The sequence below is a fragment of the Sceloporus occidentalis genome, unplaced genomic scaffold, assembly GCF_023333645.1.
Source record: "Sceloporus occidentalis isolate IW3139 unplaced genomic scaffold, rSceOcc1.0.p SCAF_5, whole genome shotgun sequence".
Lineage (NCBI taxonomy): Eukaryota > Metazoa > Chordata > Lepidosauria > Squamata > Phrynosomatidae > Sceloporus > Sceloporus occidentalis.
In genome coordinates, this window is record NW_028316985.1 from 103,831,354 (window position 1) to 103,852,624 (window position 21,271).

A 21,271-nucleotide genomic window follows, 5' to 3' on the forward strand; every position below is an offset into this window, starting at 1 on the left:
CAGCACAAGACATGGGCTACAGGTGTGGTCCTTGTTCCAGATGGAAACTTAGGAGACCTGGGTTGGGGATGATGTGGTTGCTTTTTTCTGACTGGCTATTTTCTCCAAATCTTTCTTCCTCAGCTCCAACTTTGCTTAGAAATGTCTCCATCCTATACTTTGCATTCTTCTAAAGATATGAAAGGGTGCTGCGAAGCAAAAATAGGTAGATGATGGAAATCACCTCTGTCTATCGAGCAAAAGTGACAACCAGGGAATGGGAAGGAAAAACAATCAAGAAATAAGATGTTTAAGAATACCTCAGGGAGTTTTTAAAAGGCACTATTATGGCTTTGAAGCTTGGATGCTTCTCTCTCCTTCTAGAGATCTTGCTGATGCATTTCATCATGAAAACAACTTGGCGTCATATTCATCTAGGTGTAGGTCCAGGGGTTTGTGGCTTTCCTCTGAGATGTTTTCCTTCATTTTTAAGTACAGTATTTTGCATCCACAGGGTTCATTTCTTGAAACGACTCACAGTGGCTTTGAAGTTAACTTCTGTTAAGATGTTGCCTGTCATTCTCAAATGTTCTAGATCCACAGGCTTCATTTCTGCACATCAATTACCTTGTGATATTTCTTCTGAAATTGACTTCTATTGAGATGTTTACATGAATTCTTGAGCTTTCACAATGACTTTGGCTCATTCGCTTTCAGGAGCCTGATGTGCTGGAAAGAAAACACTTTATTATGCTATGTTTAAAGAGCCTGGAAAGAAAAGGATGAGGTTGCAAGTTGCTTCCAGAATTTTTAGAACCATCACTTACCTTGTGACAGTATCCTTGAAGTCTACTTATCTTGAGGCGTTGTTCAGTGTTCTGCATTCAGACGTTTGATTCTTGTACATCACTTACCTTCTGATCCATTCCTTTAAAGTAGACCCCTGTTGAGATGTTTCCATGAATTCATCTGTTTTCTCTATGACCTCTTCTCATTGACCTGATGAGATGCTGTACTCAGATATTTCCGACATTATTGTATACTAAGTCCTTCTTGTATACTTCAGTCCTTCTGTTGTCACCCAAGTCTGCAAGAAGGAGGGAAAGAGGTCATTCTTTTCAATCATTCTTAAATGTTCTTCTTAAATGTTCTTCCAGAATTTTTAGAACCAAAACTTTTGCTTCACCTTGTAGTGATGATGGGATGCTGCACTTAGATATTCCCAGCTTTCTTGCATTTTGGAACTTCAGTCCTTCTGTTGTCACCCAAGTCTACAAGATGGAGGTGAAGAGGCATCACTTCACGGGTGTTGGTTTGCAGAAAACCTGAAAGAAGGTGTCTGGGACTAGAAGTAAAGTGGAGAATACTCACCTGGAGGACTAAGTCTACCTGGATAGCCTTTGGGATTAAGGAATACTCATGTTTCTGGAAGCAAGGTTTCCTCCCTGTAATGAAACCAACCAAGCTGGTGGCTCCAATAGGTGCATAGCTTCAGCTTTTCATATCTACCAGCCATGAGGAGGGTTTCATGAAGCTTCACTTGATTGGAGTCCTCTCTTAGTTATGCCAACCATCAAGCAAACCAGGCTTCATAGCTTGCTGGAAGAAGTGAATTGAAAGGAAAGGAGTTGTGGTGGAAGAGATCACCAAGGTAATAAGAAGGAAGACAGTTTTGAAGAAGTGTGGAAATGCGTTTTTACTAGCATGGATTCGAGTCAGAGCTGGACTGAGAGTTATTGTACTCTGATGACACGCAAATATACTTCTCCATGCCTCGGTCAACAGCTTCAATGACAGATGGCATCTCTGCTCTCAGTGGGTGTCTTGAAGCAGTAATGGACTGGATGAGGAAAAACAAACTCAAGTTGAATCCAGACAAAATGGAGGTACTAGAGGCCCCCAAACCAGGTATTTGGTTTCAACCTCAAGTCCTAGATGGGGTCACGCTCTCCTCAAAGGACTGTGCTCGCAGTCTGAGGGTGCTGTTAGATCCCTCGCTTCACATGACAAACTAGGTGAACGCAGCAGTATCAGGAGCACCTGCTATCAGCTTTCCTAGAAGTAAGGAACCTAGAAACTGTAGTACATGCACTGGTAACCTCATGACTTGATTTCTGTAATGTGCTCTACCCTTGTGCCTAGTCTGGAACCTCCAATTACTACAAAACACGGCAGCCAGGTTAGTTACTGGAAATTCTCCGGTGGTCTGGGGAGGAGGCTTTGCTGGGCTCTCATTGGAGAGACCAGCAATTGTAATAAAAACGGTGTACTCCGTGGGCCGTTAGAAGAGGTGGGGGTGTGTTTAACCTGTTTCAGGCTCACCCGCTCAAACCCCTGTGAGTTGCTTCAAACGCTGGTGCAGGGAGGCCTCGTCTGCCTGTTCCTGTCCAGAGTACATTCCTGACCTTGACCGAGGATCTCCTTGTTCAGGTCGCGCAGAATACTTCGGATGCTGGCATAACTCCCCTTTGTTCTCCTGAATCGGTTGGGGTGTGGAGACAGACGGTTGGTGCTGTGTGGGACTCAGCCTGGGCACCTTTCATTCAGCTTGGGGTTGTCACCCCTGAGGAGCTGTCTGGATTTGTTTATCACCTCGCTTGCTTTGCAATGAGGCAAGGGAGTGCTGGCTTGTTTGGCCAACGCTTCAGCCATGAGCCAGTTCCTCAGTGCTGGTTGCAGGGCAGGGCTGATGTCTGTGAGAGTCCGGTTTGAGCCTGGTGTTTGCTCTGGATACCAGCGCGGTTCCCCTTGGCTGCTACGACTTGGCTGGAGTAGAGAGAGAGAGCTGCTGGAACTGTGGGCACCTCGGATTTTGCTCCTTTCCTTGCCTCATTTGCGTTGCCATGAAGCGAGGGAGCACTTGCTTGTTTTGCGGGTGCCTCAGCCCTGTTGGCTTCTGAGGTTCGGTCCAGTCTTCTTGACTCAGATAAGGAGGAAGAGCAGGTTAGTTCAATGGTTGTTTATTTTGACCTTCTGTTAAGATATTATCTGTCATTCTCAAGTGTTCTGGACCCAATGTTATTTCTAAATTCTGAAATTTCTATATTTGTATCCAGTGGTCCCTTGCCTTACCCGGGGGATCATTTTTGGACCCCCCCCCCCCCCCATGTAAGCCAAAAAATGCGTAAGCTTCACTTGATTGGAGTCCTCTCTTAGTTATGCCAACCACCAAGCAAACCGTGCTGGATTGTTGGAAGAAGTGAATTGAAAGGAAAGGAGTTGTGGTGGGAAAGATCACCAGGGTATTAAGAAGGAAGACAGTTTTGAAGAAATGTGGAAATGTATTTTTACTGGCATGAAGTCCAGTCAATACTTCCCCCTGATCCAGTGGTCTGGGGAGGAGGCTTTGCTGGCCTCTGATTGGAGAGACCAGCAATTGAAATAAAAACGGTGTACTCCGCAGGCCGTTAGAAGAGGTGGGGGCGGGTTTAACCTGTTTAAGGTTCACCCTCTCAAACCCCTGTCAGTTGCTTCAAACGCTGGTGCAGGGATACCTCGTCTGCCTGCTCCTGTCCAGAGTACATTCCTGGCCTTGACCGAGGATGGCCTTGTTCAGGTCGGGCAGCATACGTCGGATGCCGGCGCAGCTCCCCTTTGTCGTCCTGAATCAGTTGGGGTGTGGACACAGCCTGTTGGCGCTGTGTGGGCCTTGGCCTGGGCACCTTTCAATCAGTTTGGCTGGCTTTGTTTATCACCTCGCTCGCTTTGCAATGAGGCAAGGGAGTGCTGGCTTGTTTGGCCGACCCTTCAGCTATGAGCCAGTCCCTCGATGCTGGTTGCAGGGCGGGGCTGATGTATGTGAGAGTCCGGCTTTAGCCTGGTGTTTGTTCTGGATACCAGTGTGGTTCCCGTTGGTTGCTACGACTTGGCCAGAGCAGGGAGAGAGCTGCTGGAGCTGTGGGCACCTCAACTTTTGCTCCTTTCCTTGCCTCATTTGCATTGCCATGAAGCAAAGGAGCACTTGCTTGTTTTCCTGGTGCCTTAGCCTTGCTGCCTTCTGACGTTCGGTCCAGTCTTCTTAACTCAGATAAGGAGGAAGAGCAGGTTGGTTGAATAGTTGTTTATTTTGAGCTTGCGATATTTCGTTATTTCTAAATTCTGAAATTTCTATATTTGTATACAGTGGTCCCTTGGCTTATGTGGAGCATCCTTTTCAGAACCCCCCAAGCCAAAAAACGTGTAAGCTTGAGTCCCATTTGATCGAATGGGGCTTGTGCTTGTGGCACGGGAGAGTGTGTGTGCCGTGGGCTTGCACGCTATTACTCTCCCATCATGTGGCTTCCGCGTAAACAGGAAACCACGTATGGGGCACCCGCCTACAGTGCGGGGGCACTGTATTTTGTTGTTTCTATATTTTGTTATTGCAGCGGGGCTTGTATACAAAGGTAAGTTTAGGGGCTAACTGGTTGTTAGGCAGCCATTTTGTGACAGGTGGCTATTTTGTATGTGTTCGGGTTGTTGTTTTTTGTTTTGCTAAGCAGGGTCTATCCCGGATGGTTTTTCGATGGGAGTCTGATTTTAACTTTTATTCAATTTCTTTCCCATTTCTTTGTGAGACAGTTATTTGGTCATTAGTATCCTATTGAGAGGGCTGTGCTTCTATATTACCCAATTGTTTCATAGCTGTGGATGTTGTTTACTTTTATTGACATTTTGCATTATGGCTCCAAAGAAGGGATTTGTAGGCAATAAAGGCAAAGGTCCAGCTAAAAAGACCTCGTCCAAGTGGGTTCAGGTTGTTCACTCTGATAATGACAGTGATGATGAATTTCCATGGTGGGGGGGGGGATACATTCGCTAGAATACAGTCATTAGAAGCAGAAAGGGCTGGTTACATTCCTCCTGTGCCTTCTGCTAAGATCTCTGATAAGAGGTTGATGTTTAATGAGATGTGCTCTCCTATTTCTGACCTAGAACAATTATGTGCTCAAGACGATGGAGCTGCTCATTCTATGGGGTCAGGATGTATCTTTGCAGGAGTCCTTGGAGGGTCAACGTGCTGCTGCAGAAGATCAAGTGCCTGGCAGTTTATCAGGTGAAGCTTCTGACACACAGTTTTGCTCACCTCACATTACTGGGCCGTAGGCACTTGGCCAGCTCCAAGCAGCTTCTCAACCAAGTCCCACATTCGGGGTTCCTATGACTATGGGGAATCAAGCTACCCCCTTTGGTCAGGTCTGGGGGTGGCCTGCATCTCACATGGGGTCAGCCTTGAGGACTTTCTTCAGACGGGCTCACAGTCTGTGACCTTTGGTCAGCTGCAGCAGTGGCCCTCTCCTCATACAGGGCCACCTTAGGGGCAGCACCACATGCTTTACCTTGACAGGGGGTAGGTGGTCAGCAGGTGGCTTATCATACTGGTTATGACTTAGCATCCTTTTCAGCAATACCAATTGGTGACATAATGCTCCCATTAAGTGATCATTTATCCCACACAACAAGGGATAAGATATTGAGAGGCGAATACACTGATGTGTTTACGCTCATGTATAAAGAGTTGGATAAGAAGGAGAAGGAGGACATGGATGAAAGGGAGAAGGAAATATTTTAAAAAGTGGCAGGTTGAATGCAACTGGACTAATTGGCGTTCCTGCTTCCTGATCTATGTGAGTTTCATTGCATGAGAACAACCCATGCGTTCAGCCTCGTTGTTTCAGTACATAGACATTATGCATAAAGCATACATTGATTACTCAGGCCTGGCATGGTAGCTCTATGAGGAGGCATTCCAGATGCTAGCTGCTATTTACACTTCATTGCGATGGGATGTGATGCACTCGCAGCTATGGATACAACTCATGACTCCCAGTGAGCCTACTCAGGGAGAGTGTTCGCACAGTGGACATTTGGTCCAGAAAGCATCTCCTTCACCTTCCTTTCGTGGTTCAGGGACACCAGCACAGCTGCAGAAGTTTTTATGCTGGGAGTTAGGCATGTAGTGCTTCTGCAATAGGCTTGTAGGGATTCTGTGTGGGGGTAATCACTCATTCAAAATCTGCACTCGAGGACATGGGCAGTCTGCCAAGAAGGACCAGGGTCCTAAAAAGGTGGCGGGATCTGCCAACCCTCCTGAAAAAGGGACCTAGTCCCATAAATTTGGATACCCTCTCTGTTTGGTTAAGTCGCTATCCTGTTAGGGAGGCAGCTTTGTTTTTGTTAGCGGGTGTCACTGGTGGTTTTAAGATTCCACTTTGAGGCATTTGATGACCCTTCATGGCGCCCAGCTGGAGGTCAGTTAGGGGTATAGAGGACATAGTGAGACTAAAGATAGCAAAGGAGGTTTCCAAGGGTAGGGTGAATGATCGCTTTTGAAAACCTCCTGTCCCAACTATGAGGGTCTCTCCTTTGGGGATAGTGCCTAAGAAGACACCAGGAGGATTCAGGCTTATACATCATTTATCTTATCCTATGGGAGACTCAGTTAATGAAGCCATTCCACACGAATTGGCTACCATGCGATATACTTCTTTTGATATGGCCATGAAAGAAGTAAGGAAACATGGCATAGGGGCTGAGCTGACAAAGTGTGATATTGAATCTGTCTTTAGACTGTTGCCGGTGCACCCTCATGATTTTGAATTGTTAGGCTTTAGTTTTGATTACAGCAATAAAATAATACAAAGTAATACACAATAGTACAAAATGTTAATACAATCAATAAAACACTAATATTGAATTTAGGAATTCCTATTAGTACTCTAAAATTAATTTATCAGTAATCAGTGGTTGAAGTCGAGAGTGAGCTATTGTCATCGACTTTTATATAGAATCTGGTGGATCAGCCTGTCAGAAGAGATCTGTTTTGAGTGCTTTCTTGAAGGCCCCTAGGGTGGTAATGCAATGGATCTCTTCCGACAGGTCATTCCATAATTTTGGGAATGCTGCTGTAAACAACCTGTGAGAAGTTGTTATTAACCTGGTACTATGATGTTCCTATAAGTACTTCCCTGATGTTCTGAGAGTGTGGGGCGGATTGTGTAGGCAGAGGCGTTCCCGCAAGTAACTCGGGCCTGAGCCATGTAGGGCTTTAAAGGTAATAACCAATGCCTTGTCTTGTGCCTGGAAGGTAATTGGCAGCCAGTGGAGAGATTTTAATACTGGTGTTATATAGTCAAACCTAGATGTACCGGTGACCAATCTGGCTGCCTCATTTCATACCAATTGAAGCTTCCGGACTTGGTACCAGGGTAGCCCCAAGTAGATTGCATTACAGAACTCTAAATGAGAGATTACCAGTGCAAGTACCAATGCTTCAAGGTCTTTTCAGTCCAGGTAGGGTGTATCAACCGAAGTTGATACCAAGTACTCCTGGCAATCACATCTATATGAGATGACAACTGCAGGGATTGATCAAGGAGTACTCTCAAACTGCGAACTTTATCCTTTAGGGGAAGTGTAACCCCATCCAGGACTGGTTGACAAATCTCCGTCCCTGGACATATGGTACCTATCGTGAGAACCTCTTTTTCCTCTGGATTCAGCCTGAGTTTGTGTTCCCTCATCCAGTCCATTACCGACCCACGGCAGGCTTCTAGAGGAGAGATGCCATCCTTAGTCACTGGAACAGTCTTGGAATGGTCAGTTAAGTATAAGTCGGGATTAAACGGGGTAATACACTATTTGGATGACTTCCTCTTTACTGGAGATCATGGTTCTGGTAAATGTCTCCAATTACTTCAGTGTTTTGAAACATTAGTAGGTGGGCTGAGTGTTCCCTTAGCATGAGAAAAGACAGAGGGTCCATGCAGCCAACTTACTTTTTTGGACATACCGATTGACACGGTCAATCAATGTCGTAGGCTCCCAGATAACAAACGACTTGACCTAAGGCTCGGTGTCCGTAATTTTTCTTCTCTTAGAAAGGCAACTCTAAGGGAGTTTCAGGAGATTATAGGCCACCTAAATTTTGCACAAAGGGTGGTGGCCCCAGGCAGGGTTTTTTAAAAGTGACTATGTGATGCCATTGGCGATGTTTCACAAGCTCACCATAGGATTAGATTGACAAAAGGCATCTGCCAAGATTTGGATGTTTGGTAGACATTTTAGAAAATTTTAATGGTGTCTCATTTTGGAGGGAAGAGAAAAAGTTGGAGGCTACCTTGCAGATTTCTTATGCTGCTGCTGGCTCAATTGGCTTTGGAGCTTATTTTCTTGTGCACAGAGGTGCCATTTATTACATAGTGCCACGGCTTCAACATATGCTGAAAGTTGCGGAAGGGAGCTTTACTAATCAGTAATTAGTATTATTAGTATACACACTGTACTAATAATAAATAAATAAAAACTGTATTTATATCCTGCATCTCTGTCTGAGACAACCGGGGCGTCTTACAAGTTAAAACAGTACAATCCCAGTATCCCCCACCCCCCAAAATAACAATTAAACAATTCACAATCTACAACATACTTTAAAATAAACAATTAGACAGTAGCTACTCACATTTCTGGGAGCAAAGTTCCTTCCCTGGTGATGATGCCAACCCAACTAGAGAATCTGAAGGTGCACAGCTTCAGCCATTCGAATCTTGTGGCCATAAGGAGAGTTTTATGCAGCTTCACTTGACTGGAGGCATTTCTTCAGTTATGCAAACCAGCAAGCAAACCAGACTTTGTAGCTGGTTTTGAAGAAGTGACTCCAAAAGAAAGGACTCATGGCAGTAAATAATAAAGAAAAGGGTTTGGAGGAAATGTGTAAATGTGTTTTTATCTATCCAAATCTGCTCCACTTTCTACAGCTGCAGTTGGGACGCAGTGAGACATTTAGGGTCTGACTCTTCATGGATGGTTCCCTCTAGATTTTCTTAGATCATTCCCTCTGGATCTTCTCATCTTCCAGATGAATCCCTTCTCTCCTACCACCCTTTCCTCCTCCTTTAAACCAATTGGCCTACTCTCTTGAATGGATCAAATCCCTTTGGTCAGCCTTGTCCTGCCAAGGCTGACCCAAGAGATTTGCTAAACATTAACTTTCCTCCTCCATTCCCTTGAGCAAATATAACCCTGCCACTGAAGACAAGTTGTTATCTGAGGCTGAAAATCCCGCAAACCGTGCTTCCCTTCCCAGAAAGGCGGCTAGAATAATGAAGACTTGAAATAACCAGGCATTAGTTGCCTTCTCTTGACACGTATCAGCAGCTAACTGCCTCATCCTGGGTACCTTAACTGCCATAGAATAATAAGCGCATCACAATAGAAGTCATGGAGCATCATCCATGGTCTGTTTAAACCACAGTTGGATGAACTCCCGAAATGCTCCTGGGAATCAAATATGATTGCAAATTTTTTTGCATTGATAGATATTCCTATGACAGGCCAAAGGCTTAAAATTGTACCTTATTAGCAATATACCCTCGAGAGAATCTACATTTAAATTAACCCTTTCATTTGTCCATCAGGCTTAAAATGGGGGGAGGGGTCTCCAACGTTTGCATGGTGTCCACAAGCTTTTGGGCGTGAAATATGGCTGTACCTTTCTGAATTGATAGCTATTCCTAGGACACTCTAAATGCTTAAAATTGTCAGCAACAAACCCTTGAAGAATCTACATATAAATTAATCCTTTCATTTGTCCATTGGGTTAAAATTAAGAGGAAAAGCCCTTTCAACATTTGCATGGTTTCTTCAAGGTCCTAGGAGTGAAATTTGGCTGTACATTTTTGCACTGAGAGGTATTCCTAGAACTGGTGGTTCTAATAGGTGCATAGCTTCAGCCATTCATATCTACCAGCCATGAGAAGGGTTTCATGAAGCTTCACTTGATATACTGGAAAGAAAACAATTTATTCTGCAATGTTTATAGTGCCCAAAAAGAAAAGGGTGAGGTTGCAAATGGCTTCCAGAATTTTTAGAACCAAAACTTTTGCTTCACCTTGTAGTGAGTGATGGGATGCTGAGCTTAGATATTCCCAGTTTGGATAGTCTTTGGGATTAAGGAATACTCATGTTTCTGGAAGCAAGGTTTCCTCCCTGTAATGAAGCCAAGCAAACTGGTGGCTCTAATAGGTGCATAGCTTCAGCCGTTCACATTTACCAGCCATGAGGAGGGTTTCAGGAAGCTTAATTTGATTGGAGACCTCTCCCAGTCATAGCTAGACTGATGGTTATTGTACGCTGATGACACTCAAAGATACTTCTCCATGCCTCGGTCAACAGTTTCAATGACAGATGGCATCTCTCTTCTTAGTCAGTGTCTTGCTGAATCCAGAAAAAATGGAGGTACTTGCCGTAGGGGTCCCCAAACCAGGTATTGGGTTGCAACCTCCAGTCCTAGATGGGGTCACGCTCTCCTCAAAGGACTGTGCTCGCAGTCTGGGGGTGCTGTTAGATCCCTCGCTTCACATGACAAACCAGGCGAATGCAGTGGTATCAGGAGCGCCTGTTATCAGCTTCAGCTGATACGCCAGCTGAGCCCTTTCCTAGAAGTAAGGAACCTAGAAACTGTAGTACATACACTGGTAACCTCACGACTTGATTTCTATAATGCGCTCTATCCTATTGCCTAGTCTGGAAACTGCAATTTCTACAAAACATTGCAGCCAGGTTAGTTACTGGAAATTCTAGGAGTGACCAGATAAAACCAGGCTATTGAACGGTCTGCCGGATGAGGTTCGTCAAATTACCAACTTAGACAGCTTGAAAAAAGCTGTCAAGATGAATCTCCTCCAATGGGCCTTTCTTGCATGAATTCCTGGCCACAGACTGATTACCCCTTCACCACCCTGCCTATATTATGTTTATTATAAATTGATTTCAAAACTCTTTTAATTGTAATATATTAAATTTTTTAAGGGGAGATGTTGTAATTTTATGTATGATATTGTATGTGGATGTTTTAGTGTGACCTGCTCTGATTGTCTTGCTACAGAAGAGCGGGATATAAATAAAAGTTTTATTTATTATTTTATTTATTATTTATTTATTGTTCTTAACCATTCTGATGCCTTTTTTGGGGGGGCAAAATTTTCATAGATCTTGCAAATATTTCCCAATCGTTTTTTGATAGCTTTGTGGCCTCCACCTTCGACATATCTGCAGTTATGAAACGTTTTGTTTCTTTGAATATCTTTCCAAGTCCTGTTAACACATGAAAGAAGAAAACTCTTCTCAAAACTGAACAGCCACCACCACCAAATGGCTTGTGCTTGTACAAAGTCACGCCTTGCAGTGCTTTGGTAAATGTGACATAGTTGTCTACCTGACCTTGCCATGTTCTTGCCATCTTCCCTGTTTGCTAAATGTGGTATGTTCACAAATCATGCACAGTTGTCACATGGGATCGATCCAACAAAAGGTGCTGGGGGAGGAATAGTCACCTCTATGTTAACAGAGCCCCGATTTAAATGGGCCTTTGCGCTGCCCCCATACCGGCCTCACCCCTAGCACATGATGGGGGCGTCAAAATGGCGGCACCCTGTACACATGGGTGCCGCCATTTTGACGTGATGAATGCGTAGCGTCCACACGTCCTGCCACCTTTTTGATGCTGCAAGTGTGCCATTGGCGCCTTGCGTCGTCACAAAAGCACCACAAGAAGAACCTGCTTTTTGCGGGTTCTTTTTGTTCCGCGATGGAGATGCACAGTTTGTCCACTGTGGCTCCCTCGTGGAGCAAATCAGGGCAGCAGAAGACCGCCCTTTTTGAGCGGTCTGTATCTCACCAGAGTTTCCCATCAGCTACTTTATCTCATTGGATGGAGCATAGCTCTTAAATGTTATTAGGCAACTGCATGGAGAACAGCCCAGAGGAAGAGAGCCTGCTAAGGCTTCCCTTCCTAGTTCTGGTAATCAGAGATGACACAGACTCCCTGCCTCCCCCTCCCTCTCCCCATCTCTCCCTCCCTCTCTTCCTCCAGCAGCACAAGACGTTGGTTACAGATGTGATCCTTGTTCCAGATGGAAAGTTAGGAGGCCTGGGTTGCGGATGATGTGGTTGCTTTTTCTGACTGGCTGGCTATTTTCTCTGAGTCTTTCCTCGAAATCTGCTTAGAAATGTGTTCAGGGCTGCTGGTCCTGGTGCTGAACTTGGCTGGGAAGTCCGCCATCCTGGGTCCCTGATGCCTCTCCTGCCCTGGCCCTGGCATTCTCTGGCCCTCCGGGGACCAAGGCAGCCCAGTCCAGCCCAGGCTCTTTGACGGTTAAAGTGTTGGCATCCCGGAAAAGCAATCAAATTCGCTAATGCTTATCACACGCAGAGAAAAACAACGGGTGAAAAGCTTATTAATTAGGCAAGAAATTCGGTCGAATACGAATTTGGGTCATGAGGTGGATGAGGACAAATCCTGTTGCAAGCTTGGAAATAACTGACCGCTTCTGAAAAAACCTTCCCTGGACCCTGGATTTGAAGAACTACAGGCCTGTATCTCATCTTCCATTTTTGAGCAAGGTGATTGAGAGGGCTGTCGCCCTTCAACTCCAAGTCATCTTGGATGAAACCGATTATCTAGACCCATTTCAAACTGGCTTCAGGACAGGATATGGGGTGGAGACTGCCATGGTTGCTCTGGCTGACGATCTTCGTCTAGGCATTGACAGAGGAAGCGTGACCCTGTTGGTGCTTCTAGACCTCTCAGAGGCCTTCGATACAATAGATCATGACATCCTCTTGGAACGCCTGGGAGAGTTAGGAATTGGTGGCAGTGCACTCCAGTGGCTCTGGTCCTTCCTCTCGGGTAGATTCTAGAGGGTGATGCTTGGGGACAGTCGCTCCTCAAAAACGGAGCTTAAATGTGGCGTCCCTCCAGGCGCCATACTGTCCCTAATGCTATTCAACATTTATATGAAGCCGCTGGGGGAAATAATTTGTAGCCATGGGACAGGGTTTTATCAGTACGCTGATGACACCCAAATATATTTCTCCATGTCCCAATCAGCAGCTATGACAACAGATGGCATTGCTCCCCTCAATCAGTGTCTTGAAGCGGTAATGGGCTGGATGAGGAAAAACAAACACAGGCTGAATCCAGACAAAACGGAGGTACTTACAGTAGGGACCCCCAAACCAGGTACAGGGTTGCAACCTCCAGTCCTAGATGGGGTCACGCTCTCCACAAAGGACTGTGTTCGCAGTCTGGGGGTGCTCCTAGATCCATCGCTTCACATGAGAAATCAGGTGGTTGCGACGATCAGGAGCGCCTGTTATCAGCTTCGGCTGATATGCCAGCTGCGCCCTTTCCTGGAAGCAAAGGACCTAGAAACTGTGTACATTCACTGGTAACTTCACAACTTGATTTCTTTAATGCGCTCTACATGGGGTTACCCTTGTGCCTAGTCTGGAAACTTCAACTAGTGCAAAATATGGCAGACAGGCTGGTCGCCAGCAAAACTAGGAGTGACCGAATAACACCCATCTTAAAATCTCTTCACTGGCTGCCTATTAGTTTCCCGGCACAGTACAAGGTGTTGGTTATAACCTTTAAAGTCCCACATGGCTTGGGTCCAAGCTATTTGAGGCATCGCCTACTCCCACATAATCCGCCCCGCACCCTCAGGTCCTCTGGGAGGAATCTATTGCAGCCTTTAAAAACCAGACTAACTACTACCTCCCAGAGGGCCTTCTCTGCAATTTCTCCCAAACTATGGAACGTTCTGCCAGACGAGATCCGTCAAATTGCCAGCTTAGACAGCTTTTAAAATGCTGTCAAGACGGATCTCTTTCCTGAATAAAATGCCCGGCCACAGAATGACTGCCCCTCACATCATGTATCAGCCCTTGCTGTATTTTTTATTCTGTTTTTAATAGATGTTTTAATTGTAACTTGTTTAATCCTGTTTCGGGGGGGGGGGGGATTTGGGATATAATTTTGTAAATGTGGATTTTAATGTGTTGTAAGCCACTTTGATTGTCTTGTCACAGAAAAGCAGGATATAAATAAAAGTTTTATTTATTTATTATTATTTATTAACTCCCAGATGCCCTCCTTTTCCATATCCTCTATTTCTCCCTCCTGTACAGGAGGAATCCCAAAATGTCTCCTCTCTCTGCCTTCTCCCACCATCTGCTCCCTTAGAGGAGCGGTTCTCAATCTGTGGGGTTGAACAACCCTTTCACAGGGGTCACCTTATACCATTGGAAAACATATTTCCGATGGTCTTAGGATCCTAGACACTGCTCGGAGAGGTCACCACAACATGAGGAATTGTATTCAAGGGTCGCGGCATTAGGATCCACTGCCTTAGAGGCTGCTTACAGTAGGAGAGAGGTTGTGTGTGTATAGATAGATAGATAGATAGATAGATAGATAGATAGATATTCCTTTAAGAACAAGGATGCCTCTCTCTCCTTGGCACAGCAAGGAACCATGGGAAATCTAGGAACAGAGAGAATCTGGCACATGGTTTTCAGACTGCTACAAGTAATGCCCTACTAAAAGCTTGCTCATTAATAATTGAAAGGAAGAAATATGTGTGAGAATAAACATTTTGTTATGCTTCATGATACATCGTGCTACATTATGTTTTCTCAATGCATTGCCACCTTTTCCAGTACAAATGGCAAGCTCTCAGGATCAGGACGATGTACTTTCTGCCTTTTGGATACCATATTTTGCAGCATTCTTAAAATGGGAGACTAATGTGCTCTCTCAAAAAATATCTATTTATTATAGATTTGTGATGTTTGTAATCTTTCTTCAGTGCTCTTAGGCCAGCATTGCTGCATATTCCAATTTAATGCTTATTTTTTTATTGGGGGTGCTTTTACAACTCATGTCCTGCTGATGGGCTTTTTGTATGCAGCAGAATGCTTGAACAGACAGCTGTTTGGTTTCTTCCAGAATTATTATTATTATTATTATTATTATTATTATTATTATTATTATTATTATATTGCCTGCCTGCCTGCCCAAGGATCTCAGAGCAGCATACAATAAAATAAATGGAATCAGCTTAATACAATTTAAAGACGGCCTCCTACTATATGTTGGGAGCAACCAAATCCAACTGTTAGACTGGCTCCACTCTTTTGAGCTTTCACTGGGTAACTAAAACAGTGTTATTCATGGCCTTTAATATTTGACAAGACTCTATCTTTTAATTATATTTTAGGATTGATTTAAATTAATTTAAAATGTTTTTAAAAGAGTATTTTTATTGGAGATGTTTAAAAAATATTTGTCCAGTTTTAATTGATTTTAACAACTCATTGCCTTGGGATTCCTTGTGGGCAGGAGGCAGAAGAAAAATGTCGTCGTCGTATGCCTTCCCACCCTCTTTGGAAGTCCCATGGCCCCCTTGGGGGGGTCAAATGCACTTTTTACAAAAAAATTGCCCCCAAATGTCCAAGGAGTAGCGTGAGGATAATTTCCACAAGATTTGCTCCCCCTTTCTTGGTCCAGTTGAAAGAGGATGTGAATAGGAAGTCATTTCTCCTCTCTTCCTGTTGTTTAAAAAAGGCTTCTCCGGGACCTAAAATGGGCTGGAAGATCCCAAAACATGATGGAAATGTTCCCAAGGGCATGTCTACGCTGACAAAAGACTCACAGTGATCTTGCAGTTACAATTAGCTATGTTCTCAACAACTTGCAGGAAAGTCACTGTGAATTCACAGGGAACGTGGCAGAACAAAAAATCTAGATAATCCTTCAGTGTGTAGCCAGAGGGGGAAAGAGATTTTGGTGGGCAGGACTACTGGTTGGTTCTGGCAAGCCTGGTGTGTGTCACCAAGTTTCTGTATACTTCAGTGTATGTTCAGCCACAAGACCAGCAATAGTGGGATAGTTTGGACTACCCACTCCCTCTTCCTTGCTGCCTGCCTGAATGTCATGCTTGTTTTTACTCTTCCAACCCTCTGATCCTCCCCGCCATCTGATCAGTGTTGTGTCTCCTTTGTTTTTACTTCAGTGAATGGAGAATGTCATGCTCAGCCAGGCTGAGGAGGTTGAGTTAGAGTCCCAGTTTGGGACTCTAGCTCTGCTCTGCCATCTCCAGCAGAGTCTGTCCTGTGTCAAGAGGCTCAGCAGCCTAGCCTCCCACCAGCAGAGATTCCAGGCACAGAAGATATGGACGAGCCAGAGGCTGAGATACCTACCTTTGGCCAGCGCAGGTCTGAAAGGGCCTGCTGCCGCTGGTCACGGAGACTGTGATCATGATCTGGGAAATATAAACAGGTGCAGGACGCTGAGCTCCTTTGTCAGAGACCATCTGAGCTTCCTGGCGAAAGCACGTTTCTCTGACTTCCTTTGTCTTCTTGTCCTGAAGTCTTGACTTGGACTGCTGACTGATCTGGACTCCCTGGAACCTTTGACTTTTGGACTGCCTTGCTAAACCTGCCTTGCCAGAACCCTTGACCTTTGGACTGCCTGACTTTGAAACTATGCTCTCTGTGATCTTTGTCAGTCCTTGTGAGCCATTATCAGCAGTCTTGGCAGCTTTCCCGGACAGAGAACACATTTAGGGTGGCCAGTTGCCCTCCTTTTCTAGGTCACATCCTACATTTCAACCTTCTGTCCAGAAGGAATATCAACATGTCCCCCATTCTGCACACTGAACATCAGTGTTGTGTTGTCTTTGTTTTTAGTTTTGTCAGTGGATTACGCATTACCCCCCAATCAACCTCCCTCCCATGAACTTTGGGTGGCTTTTCATTTTACTGCAGAGAATGTAAGGATGAAGATCTACTCACTGTTAAGTGAGCCAGTGAGTAAATGATTTGGGGTTTAGTGATCTACTGATTATTAAAACTAACCAAATACATTTTCCACATTGAAGTGAAAACATTCAATTGGCATAAAATTTAATGGTGCCAATCTGCCAGTTGAAGGGACTGTCTAATGATGTTGCCAGCCTGGCCCAATATCATAAATGTGTGCAGTTTGGCACTCAGGCCTCCAATCCTTCTAATGGATATTTATTTTAGTGAAATAATACTCCAATTTTTTCCTTGTTATATATTACTAACCATCTCTGGACTCTTGTTTTCTGCCTACCAGAGATGATAAGTAACTAACCCTAAGTCCCACAAAGCAGAGATTCTGACCACTAGAGATTTGTCACATCCAGAAGCATGGTCCATTCAGCCACTTAAACCCCTTTCTGTTTAAGACACTATTGGATCATAATTTTTTTAAACAATAAAATACTTATGTATTTAATTGCTACTGCTGATGGATGATACACAGCTGAATGTTTCAATTATTGGTTATGCTGGTTTTCTTAGGCAAGGCATACTCAGGGGTGGTTTGGCTAGTTCCTTCCTTTGAAATATAGGGCCAAAACAGATTGCAGAAATAATCCATTTTGAGACCTCTTTAACTGCCCCGGCTCAAAGCTAGGGAGTTCTGGGAACTGTAGTTCTTCCTTGTGGTCTCTGTGATTCACACAAATGGGTAATTCTATACCTGTGCAGCTTTGGAAACTTCTGGAATCACTAGAGAGGACTTTTTGGCAGTAGCTCCACCCACCCTCTATATAAGTTCCAGGTCTTCCCGCTCTTTCCCAGTTCCTTTCATCCGTTACGTTAGCAGCTTTGAAGGAACTTCGCTTGTTGGAATCAATATGGACCAGGATGCGTTAGACCCCATAGATCAAAGGGTACATGGAAAGTTCACAACCCATACTTCCATTGCATTCCTGCCATCTGTGGGAAAAATAGCATAACCCTTATGGGCTGCTCCTGGCACCATTGTGTCAGTTTCCAGAAAGATTGAAAGCCTCTATCCAGAGGAAGGGCAGGTGGACAGGCAGGCAAGGACTGAAGGTGGACTTTATTGTTTGCCACTGTTTATCATCTTTGTTTCCTTCATCCATTACCAAAATTGCTTCTGGGAGGTTCTATGGGGTCTCTGGCAAAGCAGCAGGCACCAAGATGAGGCAACATCCATGGCTATCTCCCCAGGAGATGTCCGAGAAGGTGATCAAGATGTCACTACCACCCAAAGGCACATTAAGGATTTTTTTAAAAAATTAACAACTATGTAGTTTATCATACAGAGGGCAAATTGGTAAAATGCCATGCAGAAATGGGATTTTAAAATATGGGCATTGTTTGTGAGATGCGTTGGCATGAAAGAGAAATAACACAAAAATAATCCAAATGGAAAGCTCCTTTGTACTTTTAGAATTCAGTGAAAGTAAAAAGGAGCTGGTTTTGACGACTTTGTCTTTGGGTTATTTTCGCATCATTTCTCTTTCATGCAAACATCATCTGAAAAACATGGTGCAAATGCAGGGTGTTTCCAGTTTAAATTTAGTTTCTGCACGGGATTCGTCCCATGTGATAAACTCACATGAAACCATCATCTTCCATTGTCATGGCTGGAATACCTGTTCCGCTAAGGAAGCAGGGAAATGGGAAGAGCTGTTGCCTGGAGAGTCACATCATGGGCTTTTCAGTTTCCAGCTCCAGGGATCCTGAATGTCTCCCCCCCTCCCAAAACAAGGACATGCATTTGCCCAGCCCTCTGCCTAAATATTGTTAATCTGGGGCCATGAGGGTGCTGAATTTTTTCGCCCCATTGGATTCATCCACTGGAGCGATCCTCAGCAGGCAAGGATAATAGTCCATTGGATGGAGCCATGCAATTCCCGTGGAATCATAGTCTTGTAACTGTGTAGCGTGAAAGCCCTCCGTGTGAAGGGCTTAAACACCTCAACTATGCTCATCTACAGGTTTTTCTCTAGGAATGGCTGCCTCCAAATTATGTAAACTTATTAACAGATGGAGAGCCCTATGGTTTCTAAAGTGACATAAAATTTTACCTAAATTGAAGGCAAATGCTGTTCTCTCTGAACTTGATACTCCAAGAGAAAGACAACCAACTGTATTTGTAAACAACAAAATGAAGAAACAAAAGAGAAGAAACAGAAATATTTCCAAGATTCTGATTTTTATTAATTTTGCATTATGGTTGTTATGTCTATTTGCCAAGTTCAGTTTGGCCAGTTTTAAAATTATAAGTTTAACTTGATTCCTATGAATCTCCCAAAGAGCCTAACAGGTGGCCCCTGCCGGATGCCCAGAGGAAGGCGAAAAACCTCCAGGGTCACAGGCCAATCTGCCCTGGAGGAAAATTCCTTCCCGGCCCCAAAAGTGGCGACCAGTGCTACCCTGGGCATGTCGACAAGAGCCTTCCTTATGCTAACAAATGGTGAAGCTCCCTCCTTCCATCTCTCCAAGTAGAAGACATGCTGGCATATTACAGAGTCCATCGTCATCATCAAGGAAAAGCCATTCTGTCTGGACAGCGTGATGTTTCTTCTGAATTTTCTTTTAAATTTAATAAACAGTGCTGCTACTGGATCTAATGGTATTTTAGGAAGCAGGGTTTTTTAAAAAATGGATCAGCTCTTACTGGACACACTTACTGAACTATCGTTTTGCAGTGAACAATATTCATTGTCTTACTATATTCCATTTCCAAATGGTAAGAAGTTTCTTATTTGGGTCTCTGAAGACCTTGTAACATTTATTCCTTTTGAAAGTGGAATTCATATTTCAAAATTCCCTATGTATATCTTTCATTAATTTTCTTTCAGAGGCTTGTTGTTCTCTGCTGAGTTCAGCTTGGCAGGTTTTTACAACAGTGAGGATCACTCAGGTTTGACATAAACTCTCATAGCCTGGATCCATCTACAATCAGAGTGGAGACTGCATCCAAGGAATCAGAAGAAGACTAGGACTGGGAAGGGCAGCTATGAAAGAACTAGAGAAGAGCCTCAAATGCAAAGCTAGAACAATAAACACTAAAGTATTATCTTCCATACCATTGTATTTGCCATCATCCTGTAGGAATGTGGGAGATAGATAGTGAAGTGAGCTGATAGAAGGAAAACCAAGTCATTTAAGATGTTGTTCTGGAGAAGAATGCTGAAGATACCATGGATGGACAGGAAGACATGGATATGGGAACATACCAAGTCTGAACCCTCTCTAGAAGCCTTTTCATAATGTGACCATAATAGAGAAGGCAATAATGCTTGGAATGGTAGAGGATAGGAGAATGGTAGAGGATAGGACCACATACCAGATGGATAGACTCAGTTAAAGAGGCTACAGCTCAGAGCCTAAAAGAATGTGCAGAATGGTTGAGGATGGAGGGGCTTGGAGAGTGTTTCATCCGTGAGGTTACCCTGAGTGAATATCAGCTTGAAGGCAGTTAACAACAACAGGAACAAAAGACATTAATTTTTCAAACATCCTAACAGGTGGACGCTGCTGGATGCCCAGAAGAAGGCGAAAAACCTCCAGGATCTCAGGCCAATCTGCCCTGGAGGAAAATTCCTTCCCGACCCCAAAAGTGGCGGTCAGTGCTACCCTGGGCATGTCAGCAAGGACCACAGACCACCAACCCGCCAGCTCCTGCTCAGGCCAAACCTATTCCTTCTTACCTGAAGGCTCACGCCTTTTTCTGCATCGACAGGGTCCATTTCTGGACATCACTTACCTTGTGACAGTTTCCATGAAGTTAAATTCTGTTGAGATGGTCTCCATCCTTCTTAAATGTTCTGCATTCACAAGTTTCATCCTTCTACGTCACATGCCTTAGTTTCTTTGAAGTTAACGTCTGCTGAGATGTTTGCATGAATGAATGGGCTTTCTCGATGACCTCTCCTCATCTATCTGCAGGAACCTGATATACAACAATGAAAATGTTGATAGTGTATGAAAAGAAAAGGGTGAAATTGCAGATGGCTTCCAGAAATTTTAGGATCAAAACTTTTGCTTCACCTTGTTGTGCATGATGGTATGCTGTGCCCCCATATCCTCAGCTTTTTTAGATATTGGGGCTTCACTTCTTCTGAGTATTCAAGTAGGCAAGATGGAGGAGGAGACGCATCAATGCACAGCTGTTGGTTTACAGAAAAAATGGAGGAAGGGGGGTGGAATGTGAAGTGAAGTGGAGAATACTCACCTGGAGGACTGAATCCACCTGGAATCTCGTCATCTTTGGGATAAAGGAAAACTCACGTTTCTGGGAGCTAAATTCTCACCCTGGTCATGAAGCTGTGTGTTAACAGAGTTTTCTATCGGCTGCTTTGTCTCACTAGATGGAGTATAGTTTCTGAACGTTAACGGTTAGAAAGTGATTGCATGGAGACGAGATCCTCCTGGGGCATTCCTTCCTGGCTCTAGTAATCAGAGATGACACAGCCTTCCTTCCTTCCTTCCTTCCTTCCTTCCTTCCTTCCTTCCTTCCTTTTCCCAGCAGCACAAGACATGGGCTACAGATGTGGTCCTTGTTCCAGATGGAAACTTAGGAGACCTGGGTTGGGGATGATGTGGTTGCTTTTTCTGACTGGCTATTTTCTCCAAATCTTTCTTCCTCAGCTCCAACTTTGCTTAGAAATGTCTCCATCCT